Source organism: Saccopteryx bilineata, chromosome 6 (assembly GCF_036850765.1).
Source record: "Saccopteryx bilineata isolate mSacBil1 chromosome 6, mSacBil1_pri_phased_curated, whole genome shotgun sequence".
NCBI classification, from domain to species: Eukaryota; Metazoa; Chordata; class Mammalia; order Chiroptera; family Emballonuridae; genus Saccopteryx; species Saccopteryx bilineata.
Genome location: NC_089495.1, coordinates 201,565,401 through 201,586,210, shown reverse-complemented (window position 1 = coordinate 201,586,210; position 20,810 = coordinate 201,565,401). Strand labels below are relative to the sequence as shown.

The 20,810-nt window shown below is 53.2% G+C and overlaps 1 protein-coding gene across 1 annotated transcript in view; it reads left to right on the top strand.

Moving 5' to 3' along the window:
- Positions 1-20,810, top strand: part of DLGAP4 (DLG associated protein 4) — a 175,099-nt gene that overhangs the window by 40,715 nt on the left and 113,574 nt on the right. Inside the window, exon 2 of the mRNA XM_066237976.1 lies at positions 14,703-14,920. The gene's annotated coding sequence lies outside the window, so the exon portion shown is untranslated. The remainder of the gene's footprint in view (positions 1-14,702; positions 14,921-20,810) is intronic.

Below are 20,810 nucleotides of genomic sequence, written 5' to 3'. Positions count from 1 at the left end.
AGGTCCTAGGTCAATTCTGGAGCAATTATTAACAGCTTTTCTTTCAGTTTTATAAGTATCTGGTTTGGATGATAGACTCTATGGTTGGTCATTGCATCAACAAATCATGGCTCTTTCTTAGAAAGTGAATTCCCCCAGGTGATTCTGGGAAACCAGCAACCCCAGGAGATGGGCTGCCTTCCCCACCTCCACGTCCTCCCCGTCCCAGCCCCACTTTCCTGTCCCTGGAGGACCAGCCCTGCTGGGCACAGCCCTTCTTCCCAACGGCTCCCCAGCGAGGGAGTGCCGCAGCATCTCAGAATTGCCACATTTTCCGCCTGTGGGTCCCGGGTGGCTGCCTGATTTCCCTAGACAGGTCTCTGCAGGGGATACCTGGGGACAGGAAAGTGACCTGCATGGGGAGGCAGGAGGCTGGCACGTGCCAAGGGTGGCTTGTCCCCCTCACTCAGCTTGACCTTGGGCCTGTCTGCCCCCGCTCCTCTCTTCGCACCATTTCCCGTGTGCTGGAGAAATAGTCCGCTTGTGGATGCCGGGGCACAGATGCGGTAGTGAGTGATTACCTTGGGGGCTGTGGGAGGCGGGAGCAAGTACCCGGGTCATGGTGAGGGCAGCCCCTCCCAGGCAGGACAGTGGGCGTGACCTCCTTCAGTCTCACCCACCCCCTTGGCCCCAGGGACAGTCCCTCCCCTGCTGAGCAGCTGCCCTATTCTGACTGATCTGAGACTCTGAATTCAACTTCCTCAGAAGCCTGGGTTTGCAGGTGCTTGTTAGAAATGTATTCCTCACTTTCGCAGTCTGTAAAATGGGCCTGATATTGCCTGTTATTTCTGTGGGGGGAGAATCAGATGACATGACAGCTGACAAGGGGCTTGTCCACTGTTCCAGCAGGTGACATCTGAGTGAGACAGGAGTCACTGAGGGCTTTGAGCAGAGCCTTGTTTCTTAGCAGGGCCCTCTGGCTGCCGTGTGGGATCCAGGCTGAAGAGCTCAAGAGTAGAGACAGGGAGACTGCGGGGAGACCACTGCTCTCGTGCAGGAGAGGGACGGTGGTGGCTGGACCGGGCACTGGAGGCGGAAGCGGTGAGGGCTGGTTGGACCACAGGATTTCCTGATGGATTGACTGTGGGGACAGAGAGAGAGAGAATGGGAAAGCGGGAGAGAAGAGAAAAGACAGAGAGAGGAGTTAGTATTAAAAACCATGACACTGGAAGAGGTTACCTGTGTTGGCAGAAAGGGCACTGAGGCAGGGACCCTCATGGTCACTTCAGAGAATAACGTTTGGGAGACTGGAAATGTGTCTGGTGAACTGAAAGGCAGGGTGTAGGTCTCAGTTATAAACATAACAGAACATGAAGACCTAAAGAAGAAGAAACCCTTTCCTCATATACACTAACGGAGGGGGCCGCAGAAATGAGCTGGGGGGTCAGGAGGCCCAGACTCCGTGCTGGCCCCTGTGTGCGCTGTGTGACCTTGCCTGGGCACCTTCCCTCTCTGGGCCTCCAGTCCTTTTGGAAGGTCTTGATTCTGACTCTTGATGGGTCATCCTTCAGGCATCTCTTGTGGAGGCTCCAGGGGCCTTCAGTTGTGGAAGACGGGGTGGGGGGGTGGGGGGGGGCAGGGTCCTGCTGAGCTCAGACCTGAGGGTGAGCAGGAAGCTGGTCCCGCAGAGTGGCTTTCCTGGGGGAGTTTGAGGACAGGGCAGCCATGGCTGAGCGAGGAGGGACTTGTGTAGGGCCCCATGCCACCATTCCCCCACCCTCTGCCCCATGGCAGGTCCCTCTGGGACGACTGAGAAGGGGTGGCCCCTGCCCAGGGCACAGCGACCAGAAGCCGGGCCTTTGTCCCAGCAAGGTCGCTGAGCCAGCGTCTGGGCTTGGCTTGGCACGGCTTGGCTGTGGCTCCCAGGTGCAGCGCCTCCGGGGCTGGTGTGGTAGAGGGGGCCCCTCCTGCTGTCCGCCCCCAACCAGACCTGTCTGCATTTCCATCATAGAGGACAGAGTGTCTCTAATAACCACCGTTCACAGAACTCAGCACGTGGCAGCACAAGGGGCCAAAGAGCTCATTGTGTAGCTGGGGAAACTGAGGCCTTGTGTGGGAGAGTGACTTGCCCTGCCCGTAGGTGCCAGTGCTCAAACCGGAGACCGCTACTTTGCCATTTAGGACTCTCCTCCTCACCCCACCCCCTCCTGTCCTTTTGTTTTCCACATCCTTTGTCAAGGGTCGGTGGGGAGAAGGAGCAAGCTCTGGGGGCAGGCTGACCTGGGTGCTGAGCCTACTTCTGCCACTCACTTGCTGTGTGACCTTAGGTGAGCCGTTCAACCTCTCTGAGTCTCAGTCTTGTCAGCCAGATTTATGTAATGATGACAACCTGTCAGTGCTGTAGGGGTGGGGGGAGCAAACTGGACCTACAGGATGCCCTTGACAGGTGCCAGTCTCATGCTCCTGGGGCTGACAGGCATCTAGGTTACCCCATGGGGGATGGGGTGCCAGGCGCATTTTCACTTGATGTGCCCACAGAGAAATCATACAACACACACTTTGTCTTAGAAAGCCAGGACCTGCTGGCCCGTGTCGGGAGAAAAGGCCAGAACTCCAGTGCCTGGGAGACTAAGAGCCGTCCTCTGTGCCCCATTCAATGTCACCTCCGTGCTCAGCCTGGCCCTGGGCGCTGCGACCTTGAGATGCAGCTACCACTTGTCCTGGTTGCCGGGCAGTGGTCCCCAGTCATGTCAGGAGCCAGCCCCAGTGTGAGCCGTCCCCCAGTGTGAGTAGCGGCTCACTGGGACATGGTGGCAGAGGTGTCAGGCAGGCTGCCTGGTTCCAGGAGCATATGACAGAGCTCGGAGTGGCTGCATCTGCCCCCACACTGCGGTGTCTCCTCCTCTTCCCAGCGACACCAGTCAAGAGTGCAGACCATGCCCGCTGCCTCCACTTTCCTTAACCTGCTGCTTCTGCCTTTTGTTTTCACGCAGCTGCCAGCTCCCCCGCTCCCCGCCTTCTCCTCCCAGCTGCGCTGCCCAGGGGTGTGGGTTACGCTCACTGACTCCAGTTCCCCCTCCCCCGCTGCAACCTGCATCCCACCCCACCCCTGTGTGGGCACTGCTCTCACCGAGACCTAGACCGCCAGAACCTCCTTGTTTCAGCTCGGTCCTCCCCTCCCTGGGCTCTGGGCAGTGACGCAGGCCCCGACCACCCCGCCACAGCTTGTGGGAACTGTGAGCCCCGCCTGTCCAGCTGTCCCATCTCACCACCTTTGCTGACTTCTCTCCCTCCATTAGTCCCTCAAATGTTTCTGTTTTTCAGGACATTGTCCTGGCTGCCTTTCCTTCTCAGACCACACCCTCTGCAGGACTCATCATCTGCCACTGCTCAGTGTCCCTCTGAACACCCACAGTCCCCACACCCCCAGCTCCATCCTTGGCTTTTCCCCTGAGCTCCCATGGATGGTATTTCCTACGTACCAGAAGCCTCCCTTCCTCAGCCTGTCCAAAGCGATCTCAGCACTTCCGCTCAGGCCTGCCCCTACCACCCTGGCCCCTGACTAGTGAGGGGCACCGTCCTCCTCTGCGTGGGCCCTGATGGCTACACCCAGCACCTTCTTGCCTCCTTTCAGCCTTTCTAAATAGCAGCTTCATTGGGGTATAGTTTGCATACCCTAAAGTTCACTTATTTTGAGGGTTCATTTTGCTGAATTTTAGTTTATACAGTCGTGCAGCCCTCGGGACCCTCCCAAAGTTTCTTGTGCGCATTTGCGGTCAGTCTGCCCTCACATATTCACACCCCAGGCAACCGCTGATCTGCTTTCTGTCTCTGTAGTTTTACCTGTCCTAGAAAGTTCACGTAAACGGCCATGAACACCATGTAGTCTGTGTTTTGCTTCTTCCATTTAGCCATTATTCTTTATGTTCCTCTGTGTTGTTGCATGTATCAGTACTTCATTATTTTATGGTGCTGAATTTTATGGCTATATAACATTTTGTTTATCTGTTCACCAGGTATTTGGATTTTGAGCTATTATGAATAATGCTGCTATGAACATCCACATGAGTCTTTGTGGGGATATATGCTTTTGTTTCTCTCGCATTCCTCCCTTGCTTCCACCATCCTACCAGACCCTGATTTCCATTGGGCGGCCATGTGGTTCCAGAGAGACTGACTCTTCCTCCCAGACTCAGAGATTGAGCATGTGACTGTGGTTAAGCCAATCAGTGTGTTCCATTCCCCAGGCACGATGATTGGTCCCTGGACAGACATGTGACATAAGCAAGTCCAATCACAGTTACTCTGAGGCCTTGGGTGGGAAGAGAAGTCCTTCCTCCTGCTGGGAAAGTGTTGTCTGGCACAGCTGCAACCATTTTGCCTACATGCCAGAAGCCAGACTTAGGATGGAGCTGATAACGACCGGGATAAGAAAACATTAACAAAACAGAGCTGGAACCCTGATTGAAATGTGCCTGAAATCCACGAAAATTCTGGACTTTTTTCAGTCATATAGGTTGATTAATTCACTTTATTGTTAAAGCCAGCATCGGATGGCTTTTCTTGTTATTATTGTTTATAGCTCAAGGGTCAGCAAACTATGGCCATGGCCAGCCTGTTTTTCTGCAAACCTTGTTGGGACACAGCCACGCCCATTCACTTCTGTGTCATCTGTGCAGCTTTGGAGCAACGAATGGCCCACAAGCCTAAAATGGTTACCACTGGTCCTTTAAGGAAAAGTTTGCTGACTTATAGCCAAAAGCTTAGCTCATTACTACCTTCCCCTTATCTGTGGTTTTGCTTTCCATGGTTTCAGTTACCCACGGCCAACCATGGTCCAAAAATATTAAATGAAAAAGTCCAGAAATAATAACTCATGAGTTTTAAGTCGCACACTATTCTGAGCAGCATGATGGAATCCTATGCTGTCCTGTTGTGTCCCTCCCGGGACAAGAACTATCCCTCTATCCACTGTCTGTGCACTGTATGTGCTACCCGTCTCTTAGTCACTTAGCAGCTGTCTGGGTTATCAGATCAGCTGTCACAGTGTCACGGTGCTTGTGTTCAAGTAGCCCTTGTTTTTCTTAAGAATGGCCCCAAGGTGCCTGAGTAGTGTTGCTGGCAATTTGGATATACCACAGAGAAGCTGTAAAGTGCTCCTTTTAAGTGAAGAAGTGAGTACAATACAATTAAGATATTTTGGAAACGAGACCATATTTGCATGACTTGTATTACAGTATATTATTGTAACTTTTCTATTTTATTATGGCTTACTGTTAATCTCTTCTTGTGCCAAATTGACAAATTCAACTTCATCATAGGTAGGTACGTAGGGAAAAATGCTGTGTATATACAGTTTGGCACTATCTGCGGTTTTAGGCATCCGCTGGGGGTTTTGGAGTGTACCCCTCAAGGACGAGGGGGGACTACTGTATTCACTGTATCCCCCAATCACTAAGAGCAGAAACCTGGGGTCATCCTTGAGTTCCTGTACCTCAACCCCCACATCTAATCAGCCCCAAGTCCTGAACCCAGCCGCCCGGGTGCCCTGCCCTAGATAGAGCACTGTCAGCTCTCCCTGGGTCACACCGCCACCTCTGGGGTGACACTTCTACCACCCAGACCTGACTCAGCCCCGGGGCTCCCACTGCTCCCAGGGGAACGAGCACACTCCCCGCACGGGGATTGCAGGGCCCTCACGATGGGGCCCCGCCTGCTTTTCCAGCCCTGCTCCCTCCTGCCCCTCTTCCCTGGAGCGCACACACCAGTCCCCACCTGTGCAGAAGTCCTCCCAGCGCCCAGACAGCAGGCTCTGTCCCTCTCTCCCTGCCTCAGTGCCCTTGCTCACTCTGTGCACCTAGCAGACCCTGGGCACCTCCCAGGCCCAGCCGGAGCCTCACCTCCTGTTTGATGTTTCTCTGCCCCCCAGGTTGGCCAGGGCTCCCGTGGGCCCCGGGGCTTCCATCCCTTGGACTGCCATGTCTGTTTGCATATTTGCCACCCTGCTGACCAACTCATCCCATTGCCCTCCATGTGGCCTGGTTTGGGGCGTGCACAGAGTAGGCGCTCCCTGCCCCCTGCCCCAAAGCCACCATGAGGAACCGGAGGGGCTTCAGGCTTTGAACGAGGGACCCTCTGGACTCCATGTTAACAAGGGGAGAATGGAAAGGCTGGAACTTCCCAGGCCCCCAGGCAGGAGCACCTCCAGGAAGTGCAGAGAAATGTCTTCCAAGGAGGACAGAATGAAGCACGCATGAGCTCAGAGAAGGACCCAGGGACAGGGAAAGTAGGGCAATGACAGCGGCCGCTGCGACGCGCCCTGAGCGTGGCGGACTGAAATGACGGATTACAGGGAAACGTCGTTAACTAAAGACCTGCCGTGGCCTCTGGACGCCAGCGGGCCAGCTGAGAGGAGGCCAGACGGCCAGTGAGGGGCAGCGGGGTCCTGTCAGAACTGCGGAAGGTCTAGGGATTTACAAGACTGGCCCTTCGGAGGCTTTGGGGAACATCTGATTCCCATGTCCTTGACTGAACCAAGTTTGCGCAGCAGCAGGCTGAGTCCCGGGTGAACCTGCCCAAGAAGCAGGTGTAAGGGGTCCAGGCGAGCGCTGGCCTGGGAGACCAAGCCTGCTCTGCCCTCGCCCACTGCGAGGGTCTTGGCTTCCGGCTCCCAGAGCTTACTGCTGTGGCCTGCCCTCAGTGCCCATTCCAGCAGTGTGTGCTCATGTGAATCCAGTGCCCAGAAAACCAGAGGCCAGGCCCGGCTCGGACTCCATCACAGGGCCATAGTGGGGGCAAATGGGACAGTGGTTGTGGGCAGGCCTTGCAACCTGTGAAATACTGTGACACCATGTTAATCGATGTTCCCTCCTCTGTGTGGCCATCCTGGACGCCCCCTGCTGAGCTAGTCACCCCTGTCCACCCCCCGGCTTCCCAGACCGTGTATGAACCTCGTCCTGGCACCGACCCGCTCTGTTGCAGACCCTAATGTAGGACATTTCCTCCACCAGCTTGCGCCCCCCAGGGAGAGGAACAAGTGTGTCAGTTTTCACATCTGGCTCACTGCCTGGCGTGGAGCAGGAGTTTGGCAGCTCTTACTTAAATGACCTTGAATTTGTACAAAAAGCATTTAACTTGTGGGTGCTGGGTAGCCTTAGTTTATTAAAGCAAGGACCAGTACATGGTAGAAATCTTTCTCCAAAATGTCAGAATGCTTTTTGAGTTGCGTCTCAGAAAGTGTGAGCGTTTGGAAATGCAGTCTCAGGGTTGAGAATGTTGACAGCTGTCTGGACTTGTGCTATCCAGCAGGGTGGCCACAAGCCACATATGGCTAGTTAAATTTCATTTCATTTAAAATTCAATCCTGCAGTTTCACTAGGCACATTTCAGGTGCTCAGTAGCCACATGGGGCCCACGGCTACCATTGGATGGTGCAAAAGAGTGCGTTTCCATCATTGCACAAAAGCACTCCTTGGTACCTTGATAATTCATGTCCACGTGTTTGGGAGATGAGCCTCAATTGGGTTCAGATGCGAGGCCAGGCTGCCTAGAGAGGCGTAGGAGGTCCACGTGGACTCAGGACAGGGGCTGGAGGGAACAGCCATCAGAGGAGGCGAAGGAACCATGGCCCCGAGGGCAGAACACAGCGCACAGGGAAAGGACAGGGCCACATCAGGAAGAACCAGAAGTCACTGCAGGCAGTGTGTCCGAGCAGCCAGGGCTGGAGGGACTCAGTGCTAGAGGTGGGTCGTAACGGGCGACGGGGTTGAGACCAGCCTGGGGAACAGTGACCCTGAGCAGGTAAACCGCACAGGCAGAGAGGCAGGGAGCGGGGATTGGGCAAGTTTTGTGCAGGGGCCCTGAGACCCTTGGAGCCCGCGGCCACCAGCCAGGGAGCAGACCGCTCAGCGTGTTCTCCTTGTCCCGCTGGCCCCTGTGGCCATAGCCTCTAGGTTCTGGGAGGACGCGGCAGGGGGATTTGGGAGCTGTGTTACTTTGGACAAGTCACCTCCCCTCTCTGGGCCTCAGTTGCCTCATCTGAACACTGGAGTCGTTGCCGCCTGCCTGGTTTGCTGGGAGGAGTAAACGCAAGGTGGGGGGCGTGAGAAGCCCCTGCTGTGTGAGGGAATGCCATCAATGCTATTTCTAAAAACTGTTTTTCCACTTCAATTCAACTCCACAAATATTTATTGAGCTAAAAGGTAAACCCATTTTGTAAATTAAATTTTTGTACAACCAATACCATTTTACCTGGGCCCGGGGAGGCCGTTTATTATTTGCGGAGCCCTGAGTCGAAGTCTCTTGAAAAGCTTCCGTCGATTTGTGTGTTGAGTAACGAGGATTTGATTTTTCACGCTTGCAGAGCGCGCCTTTTATTCTGCGTGTGTTTTGAAAAGATCCTCCCGGAGGCTGCACGGAAACCCGCGAGGGAGGCGGTGGGGTGCCCAGGGAGGAGGCCCGCGCCTGGTCTGAACGCGAGGTGGGGCTTGGCTGGGCCTGGGACATGACTGACAGGAGGTGGGGCTTGGCTGGGACTGGGACATGACTGGGGATAAAAAGGAAGGGGCTTGAGAGAGATTTAGGAGGGTTTAAAAATATAGGACATGATCTTGGGTTTATACATGTGAGGGGATGAGGGTGAAGGGGGGAGGGACCTGGGAGCCTCCTGGCTTCTTGGTTACCAAAGAGGTGAGCCAGTACCAGGTACCAGGTTGGGCAGTGATGCTAGAGGGTGAGGTCTCCAGGGAAGGTCACCGACCAGGCCCTGGACACACAGAGCGTGAGGTGTCCACACCATGGCAGGCAGGACTGCCCGTGGGAATCTGGGCTCTGCGGACCTAGAGCTCTGGCTGGGCTGGAGAGGAACATGTCGGTGGCAGGAAGGAGGGGAAAGCCAGAGCTCATGGCAATTAGCCAATCACTATTTATTCAGCATTGAAAATATTTGTTGAGCAAAGTCTTTGCTGAGCACCTCCCCATGCCAGGTGCTGTGCTACGCACTGGGGATCTGGCCATAAACCGAAGAGACAAAGCTCTCTGCCTCTTAGGGCTGACATTTTAGTGGGAGGGCAGGCGGTAATCAGGATAAATCACTCGTTTACATGTCCTGTTATATAGTGGCAGGTGCCGGAGGAGACTGGTAAAGCAGGGAGGGACAGGCCCTGGGAATGTCAGGGGGAGTGGGAGGGGGTTGAGTGTCAGCAGACATGGAAGTTGTGCTCACTGAATTCATTTAACCCTCACAACAACCTTATGAGGGTGCTGTAATCACTCCCATTTTAGAAATGAGCAACCGAGTCATAGATAAGAAACTTGCACGAGGTCACTCAGCTATGTAACTAGCAGAGCCTGGATTTCGCCTCAAGCCCATGCCCTTCAGAAGTTATGATTCTTATCCACTATGCTGCATGGCCTCTCATTGACAAGGTCAGGTCTCAGCAAAGATCTGAGGAGGTAAGGGGGGATGGGTAAGGCTTACGGAACATCTGGGCAACCAACATTCCAGGCAGAGAAAGAGCAAGTGCAAAGGCCCTGAGGCAGCAGTACAGCTGGTATAGTTGAGGATCAGCACCCCAAGGCCATTGTAGCTGGGACAAAGGGAGGAAGCAGAGAGTAGAGAGGAGAATTGGAGGTAGTATCTCTAGGCGGTGCCTGGGGCATCTTTAGGGCCGTCAATGTTTACTTGAGGTGAAGTGAGGCCATGGAGGGTTTAGAGCAGGGGTCCCCAAACTTTTTACACAGGGGGCCAGTTCATTGTTCCTCAGACCGTTGGAGGGCCGGACTATAAAAAAAACTATGAACAAATCCCTATGCACATTGCACATATCTTATTTTAAAGTAAAAAAACAAAACGGGAACAAATACAATATTTAAAATAACAAGTAAATTTAAATCAAGAAACTGACCAGTATTTCAATGGGAACTATGGGCCTGCTTTTGGCTAATGAGATGGTCAATGTGCTCCTTTCATTGACCACCAATGAAAGAGGTGCCCCTTCCAGAAGTGCAGCGGGGGCCGGATAAATGGCCTCATGGGGGCCGCATGTGGCCCGCAGGCCGTAGTTTGGGGACCCCTGGTTTAGAGCATAGGGACAGAATCTGCTTCCTCTGGCTTCAGTGTCAGGAGCAAAAGCAGAAGCAGGAGACGAGAGAGGGCACGAAGGACCCAGGCAGGAGATGACGATGGCTCAGTTCACAGTGGAGGGAGCAGAGCAGGTTGGGCATCGGCTCCTTGGTAGACTGTGACGGTGGATCCGATAGGAGTGGCCGATGGTGTGGACATAGATGTGGAGGGTGAGCGGAAGAGAGGCGTCAAGGATGACTCCAGGATTTGGGCCTGAGTGACTGGAAGGAGGGGGTTCCATCAACCAAGATGGGGGCAGCTATGGGAGGAACCACTTCACAAAGTACTCTCCATGTTCGTTATCCCGTTTAATCCCCTGGCTACTCTGAGGTAGGCGTGGAGACTGTCGGGTTACCCGACCTGCTGCTGTCAGTCAACCGGAGTGTGGTGGAGCTAGGACCAGAAGCATCACAGGGTTTGGAACTTTGATCTATTCATTCACTCAGCAACCATTTCTAGGGCACCTACTGTGTGCACTCAGTGTTTGACAGTGATGCTCAGTGACAGTGATCCCTGCTGTCATGGAGTTCCCAGTCTGCTGGAGGAAGGAAGCAGGGTCAACCAGTAATCATGGTAATGGTTTCCTCATATCAGCACCCTAAGTGGTCTAAGAAGGACACACCGTGGAATCCTAGGAGCCAGGAACCAGGGAGCTGACCTAGCTGAGAGGTCAGGGAGGGCTTCCTGGAGGAGGTAAATGTGAAGTGTAATGGCCTCTGGGATTGAGGGCCTGGGAGACATGGGGTGCTTCTTGGGAAATACTCCCTGGTTTTCTAGGCCCTAGCAGAAGAACCCTGAGAGGGCTGCAGACTCCCAGAGAATAGCTACCCATCTGGAAGCCTAAGAATCCTTTTTTTTTTTTTTTTTATAGTGTTAGATTGTTATAGCAGCTTTTTTGAAATAGAATCACATACTATACAATTTATCCATTTAAAGTGTACAGTTCAGTGGTTTTTAGTATATTCACAGAGTTATGAATCTATCACCGTGATTCATTGTAGAACATTTTCATTATCCCAGAAGGAGACCAGGAGCGTCTTAGCTGTTACCCCTCCCAGGGCCCCCCACCGGCAACCACTCAGCTCCTCTCTGTCCCTGCAGAGCTGCCTGTTCTGGACATTTCCTGGAAGTAAAATTACTCACTCTGGGGTCTTTCGTGGCTTTTTTTTACTTCACATAATGTTCTCAAGGTTTGGTCACGTTGGAAGTCCCAGAACCTAAATGCCATCAGAGCTGGCAGGGACCTGAGAGACTGTCTGTGTGCTTCTCCCACCTGTTGTAAGTGGGGAAGCCGGGAGAGGAGGTGCTCCGGTCCTCAGGACGCAGGGGGACTCCAGGACAGGTCTCGGGCCCCCAGACCCAGACCACTGCCCCGCTGCCCTGCACAGGGCGCCTCTCTCTGCCGTCACCTCTCTCCCTTCGGCTTTGGGCTCTCGCTGGTTTTGGCTAAAAGTCCCGACTTGTTTGGGAACGCGCCCTCCCAAACCCTGGTTTTCACGCACTGGCATTTTCACGCCCCATGGTGCATCTTGAAATCTTTTACGCATCTTTAAGAATTTGTGTCCACTAATTCAGAATTTTTTGGACTTTGGTATTTTCTTGTCCTGTTGCTTAAACTCTTCTCATCCAGATGGTTATGCCTATTTGTCCTGGTCGGTGGTTTCCCTCTGGGGGAGGCAGGGTAACGTGGGGCTAAGTGCGGGGTCCTGGAGTTGGATGCTCTGCCTCTTCCTTGGTGTATGTGTGCCCATGGGTAAGCACTGAAACTCCCTGCGCCTGTTTCTCCTTTGAAAAGCAAGGATAACGTTGTAGGGCTGGGGGGAGAAGGAAATGCAGGCAAGCCTGACCAGGCAGTGGCACAGTGGATAGAGCATTGGCCTGGGACGCTGAGGACCAGGTTCAAAACCCCAAGGTTGCTGGCTTGAGCAAGGGGTCAGTGGTTTGGCTGGAGCCCCCTGTCAAGGCACATATGAGAAAGCAATCAATGAACAATTAAGGTGCCACAACTCTGAATTGATGTTTTTTATCTCTCTCCCTTCCTATCTGTCTGTCTGTCTCTCTCTTTTTTTTTTTTTTTATAATTTTATTTTTTTAATGGGGTGACATCAATAAATCAGGATACATATATTCAAAGATAACAAGTCCAGGTTATCTTGTCGTTCAATTATGTTGCATACCCACCACCCAAAGTCAGATTGTCCTCTGTCACCTTCTATCTTGTTTTCTTTGTGCCCCTCCCACCCCCTATCCCTCTCCCATTCCCCCCTCCCCCCCGTAACCACCACACTCTTATCAATGTCTCTTAGTTTCACTATTATGTCCCACCTACGTATGGAATAATACAGTTCCTGTTTTTTTCTGATTTACTTATTTCGCTTCGTATCATGTTATCAAGATCCCACCATTTTGCTGTAAATGTTCCGATGTCATCATTTCTTATGGCTGAGTAGTATTCCATAGTGTATATGTGCCACATCTTCTTTATCCAGTCATCTATTGATGGGCTTTTTGGTTGTTTCCATGTCCTGGCCACTGTGAACAATGCTGCAATAAACATGGGGCTGCATGTGTCTTTACGTATCAATGTTTCTGAGTTTTGGGGATATATACCCAGTAGAGGGATTGCTGGGTCATAAGGTAGTTCTATTTTCAGTTTTTTGAGGAACCACCATACTTTCTTCCATAATGGTTGTACTACTTTACATTCCCACCAACAGTGTATGAGGGTTCCTTTTTCTCCACAGCCTCTCCAACATTTGCTATTACCTGACTTGCTAATAACAGCTAATCGAACAGGTGTGAGGTGGTATCTCATTGCCGTTTTGATTTGCATTTCTCTAATAGCTAAAGAAGATGAGCATCTTTTCATATATCTGTTGGCCATTTGTATTTCTTCCTGGGAGAAGTGTCTATTCATATCCTCTTCCCATTTTTTTATTGGATTGTTTGTTTGTTTGTTGTTGAGTTTTATGAGTTCTTTGTATATTTTGGATATTAGGCCCTTGTCTGAGCTGTTGTTTGAAAATATCATTTCCCATTTAGTTGGCTTTCTGTTTATTTTGTTATCAGTTTCCCTTGCTGAGCAAAAACTTCTTAGTCTGATGTAGTCCCATTCATTAATTTTTGCCTTCACTTCTCTTGCCATTGGAGTCAAATTCATAAAATGCTCTTTAAAACCCAGGTCCATGAGTTGAGTACCTATGTCTTCTTCTATGTACTTAATTGTTTCAGGTCTTATGTTTAGATCTTTGACTGTCTCTCTCTTAAAAAAAAAAAAAAAAAGAGATGTAGTCAAGCCTGTTGGGGTGTGGCACAGAGTAGGTGGAATACAGGGAGGTTAGAGATATGAGGGCTTTCCAGGGCCCTGGGGTGACCCTCTCCCACCATCGATGACCCCTTTCTCCATATCCTTCCTGTGAACTGACCCCTGCGCCTCCCCTCCCAGGGCTGAGAGGTGGGAGTCGGGGTTCAGATCCCAGCCCAGCCTCTTGGATCGCTGACCCCCACAGGATTGATTCCCACTGTGTCTGAGCTTCCCCACCTGCAGAATGAGAGGGTGGAAGGTGGGGGTTTCCACTGAGGCCTCCAAGGCAGCGAAGAGGCTGCTGGGAGCAGGGTGTGGACTGCGCGAGCCCCTCTCCTCTCCCAGGAGGGCCGGGTTCCTGTGGATTTAAAGATCCAAGCGGGAGCATGGCACCTGTTCAGGAGCAGTGGGTGGAGAGGACACCTGGCCTCCCTTTGCCTCTTGCACAAGATGTGTTATGTGGGAGGTGATGGAGGGGGTGATAAAGGGGTGATGGAGGGGGTGGTGGAGGGGGTGATGGGTGATGGAGGGGGTGATAGAGGGGTGATGGAGAGGTGATGGATGATGAAGGGGTGGTGGAGGGGGTGATGGGTGATGGAGGGGTGGTGGAGGGGTGATGGGTGATGGAGGGGTGGTGGAGGGGGTGATAGAGGGGTGATGGAGGTGGGTGGTGGAGGGAGTGATGCAATGAAGGGCCTCCTGCTCTGAGCACAAGAGACAGGGACAGAGCCTCTTTGAAGGGTCTTTTTCAGGCACTTACTCTCAGCCAGGTATTCAACCTGCATTATTCTTTAAATCTTCCCCGTAACCTCAGAGGAGGCAGTCTTTGTACCATTTGACAAGCGAGGAAACTGACACTCAGAACAGGACAGCTGCAGCCCCAGTGTTGTTCCGTAAGTGAGGGCCTGAGCTGGGACTCGAACTCAGGATTGTGTGGCCTTCCTGACTGCCCCCAGTCAGGGGAGATAAGGGAGAAACAAGACAGAGAGGATCAGAGCCTTTGAAACCAAGCTTCCCCCACTGCTGTGTGAATTCGGCTGCTGTGGGGATTCTGTAGGTGGTGGGAAAGGCATCGTAAATATGTATGATATGCAAATACACTTCTGAAAAACAGTGTGGGGCCCACACGAGCCAGGACGCCAGAGTGCTTAGGAAAATGTAGTGTACAAACACTCGGGCTTTAAGACTGCTGCCTGGTGCCCTCTTCCCCAGCGTCGCCAGGGCCAGTCCAAGGGTCTCAAGGTAGAGAGCTTATCCTGGGCACCTCCTAATTGGCGTTCTCCTCAATTTCTGCAGGCACTGGTGCCGCCTCTCTGCCAGGTGCCTGATGCTCAGAAACTGGTCACTCCTGGCACTGGAGGACCCCTGTCCCCACACTGGTTGCTGCCAGCACTTCTGATTGAGCGCCTAGAGGGATGTGTGTGCCCGCCCCAGGTCCAGCGCCTGCTCCTGAGGTGACGCCCGCTGGTCCCCGACTGGCTCCTGCCTCCCCTCCGCACGTGGCTCCCTGGTCGGTGAGTACCTGCGTCTGCCGGCCTGGGCACACAGCGGGGCTGCTCACTCGCCCACCGTGCTCGGCACAGTTGGCAAAGGCTCGGCTTTGCCGCCCTGTGACGCCGACATGCTGGCGAAGGGACCTCAGTGAGAGCTCAGTTTGTAGTCTCACTGCTTGTCTTATCCAGTCCTCCCAACAGCCGAAGGTGTGGGCATGGCGACAGCTTCCTTCTTATAGAGGGAACAGAGAGGGGAAGCCCCTTGTCTGAGGATGCACAGCTGGCCCAGCTCTGTCCACCTCCAAGGACAGTCCTGGCCACACCCAAGGGACTGGGACAGTTAGTGACACGGGCTCAGGAAGGGAAGGGGAGGGGTGAGCCGTGCTGGGCTGAGGGGAAGCCATCCGAGTTCCCAAATATTGGGGAGCCCTGGCGTTCCTCCCCTCCAGTCTGTTCTGCCCACATTCTTCCAGTTCCCACCTGGACTGACCCCAGCACGGGATCAGGTGCAGGGCCCGGTGGTCTCTCTGACTGTCCTCAGGATGTGCAGCCCAGCCCTGCCCACAGCGCCCCAAGCCTGGTCCTGTCATCTTTCCCACAACGATTCCAAAGTCACACCCCGCTTGGTGCTAGCACAGCACCTGACACTCGCCGCGTTCCCTTGTCTCATCCCACCGCCACCTGCCAGGCCGCGCATGTGGTTAGTCCAGTTCACAAAGAGGCCAAGTCCCAAATGAGTCCAGGGGCTTGCCCAGGGTCACCCAGCCACCACTCAGCAGGGACCGTTGGCTTGATCTGCCTGTTCATATGGTCTCTGCTCCCCAAGGGGAAGAAATAACTGCCTCACCCCCCACTTGATGGCCAGCACCTGGCCCAGCGCCTGGAAGACAGTGAGTGCGCAGTAAATAGTTGTAGGAGGAGGAAGAAAGGGAGAGGAGAGAAGGCTCCCTCACCTCCCTCCACCCAGACATCATCGGGACCCCTGAGCCCCTTGGCCTTTTAGCTGCTGGTCCTTGGGGACCCCAGAGAATGTGCAGTCAGCTCCAGCCTTCAGCAGGCTGGGCAGCTCCTCTGGTCTCTAGTCTCTCCTCTGCCAACAGCTGCCCAGCCTCCCTGGTTAGATAGTTATGAGAAGGGAAAAGATAGGTCAATATGTATCAAATGCAAATGTGATAGGATAATTTAAAAAAAACACCCGTGAAGTTCGCTGGAGATAATGTAAGTAGAAGTGCTTCTTCAAGAGCAAAGAGCTGCCTACTCGTGTAGCACCAGCCTTGTTAGTAATAACCGTGACACGGTCCCTATTAATTAGCTGCCCCCAACCCAGCTCCCCTGGCCCGCCCCCTGGCTTATTGTAGGGACTGCAGACAGCGGTCGCATTTGGCTGAGAACCTGTTGCAGGAAAAGGAGTGATGAGAACATTTCAGCCTGAGAACTGTGAGTGCTTTTCATCATTTGCAAACTCGCCTGGTTGTTCCCGAGTTCCTGCATGTCTTCCCTGGGGACTAGATATGTACCAGGAGCTTCCTGAATAACTTTGAGCATTTCTTGAGCAATTACTATGTGCCTGGAATTTCACTAAGTGCTTTTTCTTCCCTCATCGTCTCAGTTAAACTCCTGATGCCCCCGTGGGAGGTTGATGGGAACCCCCTGAGACATGGGCCTGTAGGAGATGGCCCAGCTGTGGATATCCTGGTCTTACCTGTGAGTTACTGCCCTCGGTGCCCCCCTCTGTCTCTCAGGCCAGGCACAGCCAGGGGGGCGGGACCATGGCCACTGAGCACACAGAGAGCTGGCAGCCCCTGGCATGTGTGGCCCAGTGACGGAGAACGGGATTCCTTGGCACGAGCTGGGGGAGCAGCCGTCAGCGTCACAAGGAGAGCTGCAGGCCTGGGCGGCAGCGAGGGAGGTGTCACTGCTGCTATTTTGCTAACAAGCTGGTTATTTAAAGACCAGCCAGAGCCCAAGGAGAGGAATCGGAGGGGAAGTCTCCGTTCCCAGGACAGAGGTGGCCAGGGGCCCGGGAGCCTGGCTTGGTCGGGGCAGAGAAGCCATGCTGTTATTTCTTTAAGTGTGTTTATTATTAATAATAGTAATAATAGCACTATAAAAGGCAAAAAGGGATTGTCTTTGTGGAGAAAATAGTCTGTAAGGACTGGGAAGGGGGTTCGGGAGTGAGTGATTTCTGAGGGGCTGCACTGTCTAGTCACTGACCCAGACGGTGGTTACACAACTCTGTTTCGTGGCAATTCTTAGTAAACATTCTTGTTTTATGTCCTTTTCTCTCGGCATTCTATTTCACAGTAAAAAAAAAAGAAAAGCTGGAAAGCAATTGTCACAATAACACTTAATATTTATTGAGCACTTTCTAAATGCCAGGTTCTTGCTAAGTGTTTTAGCTTATGTCGTTGAGTCCTCACGGATTCCACCGTTCCCCCATTTTACAGAGGAGCAGGGCCTGCAGCCGAAGACTCGCCACGCAGCGCTCGGGTGCAGGAAGTGGGAGGAGACAGCGGGCAGGCTGAGTTGGGTGGGCATCGCTGCCCGTGTTCGAGGATTCGGGGCCAGGAAGTTCTCCCCGAAGGGTAGGGGTCCCCCAGTTGCTCCTCAGACGTTTTTCAGGCTTGCGAGGCCAGGCAGTATCTGTGACAACAGGCAGCAGATGAGACATCTGGGAGTCTGACTAGGGGTCAGAGGAGAGCGTTTGGCCATTTCACGAGTGTAGAAGGATGGGAGTGGGTCATCCCTAGGCACAGGCCAGAGGAGGAGGCCAGGCCATAACCCGGAATCACTCAAGATGAAAAGAGGTCATCTAGGTGAGACGAGGTCAGACCTCACTTCTGACCTAACTGCACGTGGGACTGAACTTCCAATATCCTGAGGACCTACTGTGCGCTAAGCACATCCCTTATCTTCCTTAACCTTCAGAACAACCTTGTGAGATCAGTAGTATTGGCCCCATTTTCCAGATGAGAGGACTAAGGGCTTGAGAGAGGAAAGGACTGGCCCAAGGCCACACAGCCAGTGAGCGGCGGAGCTTCCCTGCCAGCTCTCCTGGGCTCTGGCACCCCTGTGTTCCCTGTGTGGAAAGCAGTCACTGCTCAGGCCTGGGGACCCATGCTTGGTGCATGGAAGCTCTGAGCAGCCTGTGACTGGCAGATCTCTGGGTCCCTGAACTGGTGCTGGTATGTGGCCCAGAGGGTGGCATGGCAGAGGGTGTCTCCAGGCTCTGAAATGGGCACCTGCCCCAGAGGCATTCCTGCATCCTCAAGACCTTCATTGAGTGCTGTTCTCTGCTAGTCTGTGCCCCTCACAGAGCACATGGCCTGGGGAAGCAACAAATATTATACACTCACCCAAACAAACAAACTGAATAAGCCGAGACTCCATCAGTGCAGTGAAGGAAGTTAACATGGTGACATTATAAAGATGAACAGAGAGGGGGGCTTGCATGACATGGAATGGTTCATGGCTTCTCTATGGAGGCAGCATTTGAGCTGGGACCTGAAGGATGACAAGGATCCAGCCATGCTGGAGAGTGTTCACTGTGGCACTGTTGATAGCAGACAATTGGGAACCCACTTGTCTATCACCAGGGACTCGTTAACCCCCTTCACTGCAGCCTTGCGGTGTTAGGCACCCGGATCTGCAGGTGTTAGGAACGGGGCCACGGATCTAAGTTTCCTGTTGCAGAAAGAACTTCATAGTGTGTCACAGAGTTGAAAGAGAAGAGGTTATAAAACAGCAGAGGTGGCATGATGTCATTTTTTTTGTAAGAACTATGTGTGTTTCTGAAAACTGCTCGCAAGGGCTCCTTCCGGGGTGTGGGGACCCGGGGGACCTGTGCTGTCTGCTTCATACTTTTCTGGATTGAGAGTCCGTCCTCAGTGTTAGGACTTGGGAAGGGAAATGGGGTGTTAGGGCTTCCACATTCCAGCCTGGAGCAGTTCTCCTGTAAAATGAGAAAAGATGTGGGTCGGGGAATCAGCAGATCGGGGTGACGCCTCAGCTCTACCACTTAATGGCTGTGTGACCTTGGTCAGGGGGTGGTTGTGGGGCTTTGGTGAGTTAAAACCTGTAGAGGGGCCCTGGCTGGTTGGCTCAGTGGTAGAGCGTTGGCCTGGCGTGCAGGAGTCCGGGTTCGATTCCCGGCCAGGGCACACAGGAGAGGCGCCCATCTGCTTCTCCACCCCTCCCCCTTCCTTCCTCTCTGTCTCTCTCTTCTCCTCCCGCAGCCAAGGCTCTATTGGAGCAAAGTTGGCCCGGGTGCTGAGGATGGCTCTGTGGCCTCTGCCTCAGGCGCTAGAATGGCTCTGGTTGCAACAGAGCAATGCCCCAGATGGGCAGAGCATTGCCCCCTGGTAGGCGTGTCGGGTGGATCCGGTCGGGCGCATGCAGGAGTCTGTCTCTCTGCCTCCCCGTTTCCAACTTCAGAAAAATACAAAAAAAAACAAAAACAAAAACAAAAAACCTGTAGAGGGCCAGAACAACTTCAGTGTTGCATCACTAGTGGCTGCTGCTGTTACCACCGTGACCGCCAGAGGTGACGCCTACTCTGTATTCATCATGTCCTGCCTGGGCTCTCAGTGGTGATTGCCCACTGAGGATCTCCTCTCCTCCCCTCCCCTCCTCTCCCCTGCCCTCCTCTCCCCTCCCCTGCCCTCCCCTTCCCTCCTCTCCCCTCTCTTCCCCTCCCCTCCCCTCCCCTCCCCTCCCCTCCTCTCCCCTCCCCTCCCCTCTCCTCACTGTTACTGAGAGTCAGACCCCACTGGGGGATGGAGGCTCAGGGAGGTGGACAGCTTAGCTGGGGGTACACAGCCAGCTAGCCCCAGGCCAGCACCACCCAAACCCCTGACCCCGAGCCCCAGCTACCTCCCCACCGACTGATTGGCGTTGCTGGCGAGCACTCTCACCGGAGCCACTGTTGTGGAGACACCCGGCCCTGCATTCGCTTGTTCTTGGTCACCACTAAACCTGCCCAGAAAGACAGATACAGAATCTTAAATCTCAGGCAGAGAGACGTACACTCGTCAAGTCAAAACTGTTGGAACCGTGGAATCTCACGCATTCAAAATCCAGCAAGAGCAAATATGTGCATTTTACAAGTAAGTTCACTGCACTCTCTGGATGGTGGTGATAAATTAGAAACTGCCCAATTATCTATCAGTGAGAAATGGTTAAATAAATTATGGCCCAGCCAAACAACGGCGTTCTCAGAGGCTGTCGAGACAGTGCCATAGATCTGTACTGTTGACATGGAAACATGTCTGTGGTGCATTGTTGAGGGAAAAATAGGAGGTTAAAAAATGGTGTCTGATCTCATTTTTGTTACAAAAATGTATATATAAATGGATGCATGCTCCTGCCAAGAGAAACACCCAGAAGGAAAGCCATCACACTGTTCACGGAGGTTTCCTCCGGCTGCCGAGATACAGACAAGTTGTACTTTATTTTTGCTTGTATCGTTCAGGTACTTTTCAAGTACAAGTGACAGAAAACCCTGCCCAAACTGATTTGAACAAAGATGAAATGTGTGGGCTTGTAACTGTAAAGGTCAGAGGTGACTACGGCGGCCTCAGCTGGACCCAGGGGCTCAGACCCTGCTACCGGAACCCAGTCTCTCTCTCCGTTTCTCAGCTCTGCTTCCTCTGGGCTGTTCCCGTGTTCTTATAGGGTTCTCTGGTACAGGAGATAAGATGCCTGTCCGGAGGACTACGCAAGACTTCTTCCCAGGTAGCTCAGATACAAGTCTCAAAACTGAGTCTCGGCCTCGATTGGTCAACTCTGGAGATGTGCCTGCCCCTCAACCGACTGCTGTGGTTGGCCACTTGGGACGAGGCACCACCTCCCAGCAGGGAATGAAGTCAACACCACCAGAACTTGACCAGTAGAGACTGGGAAAGGGTAGCTA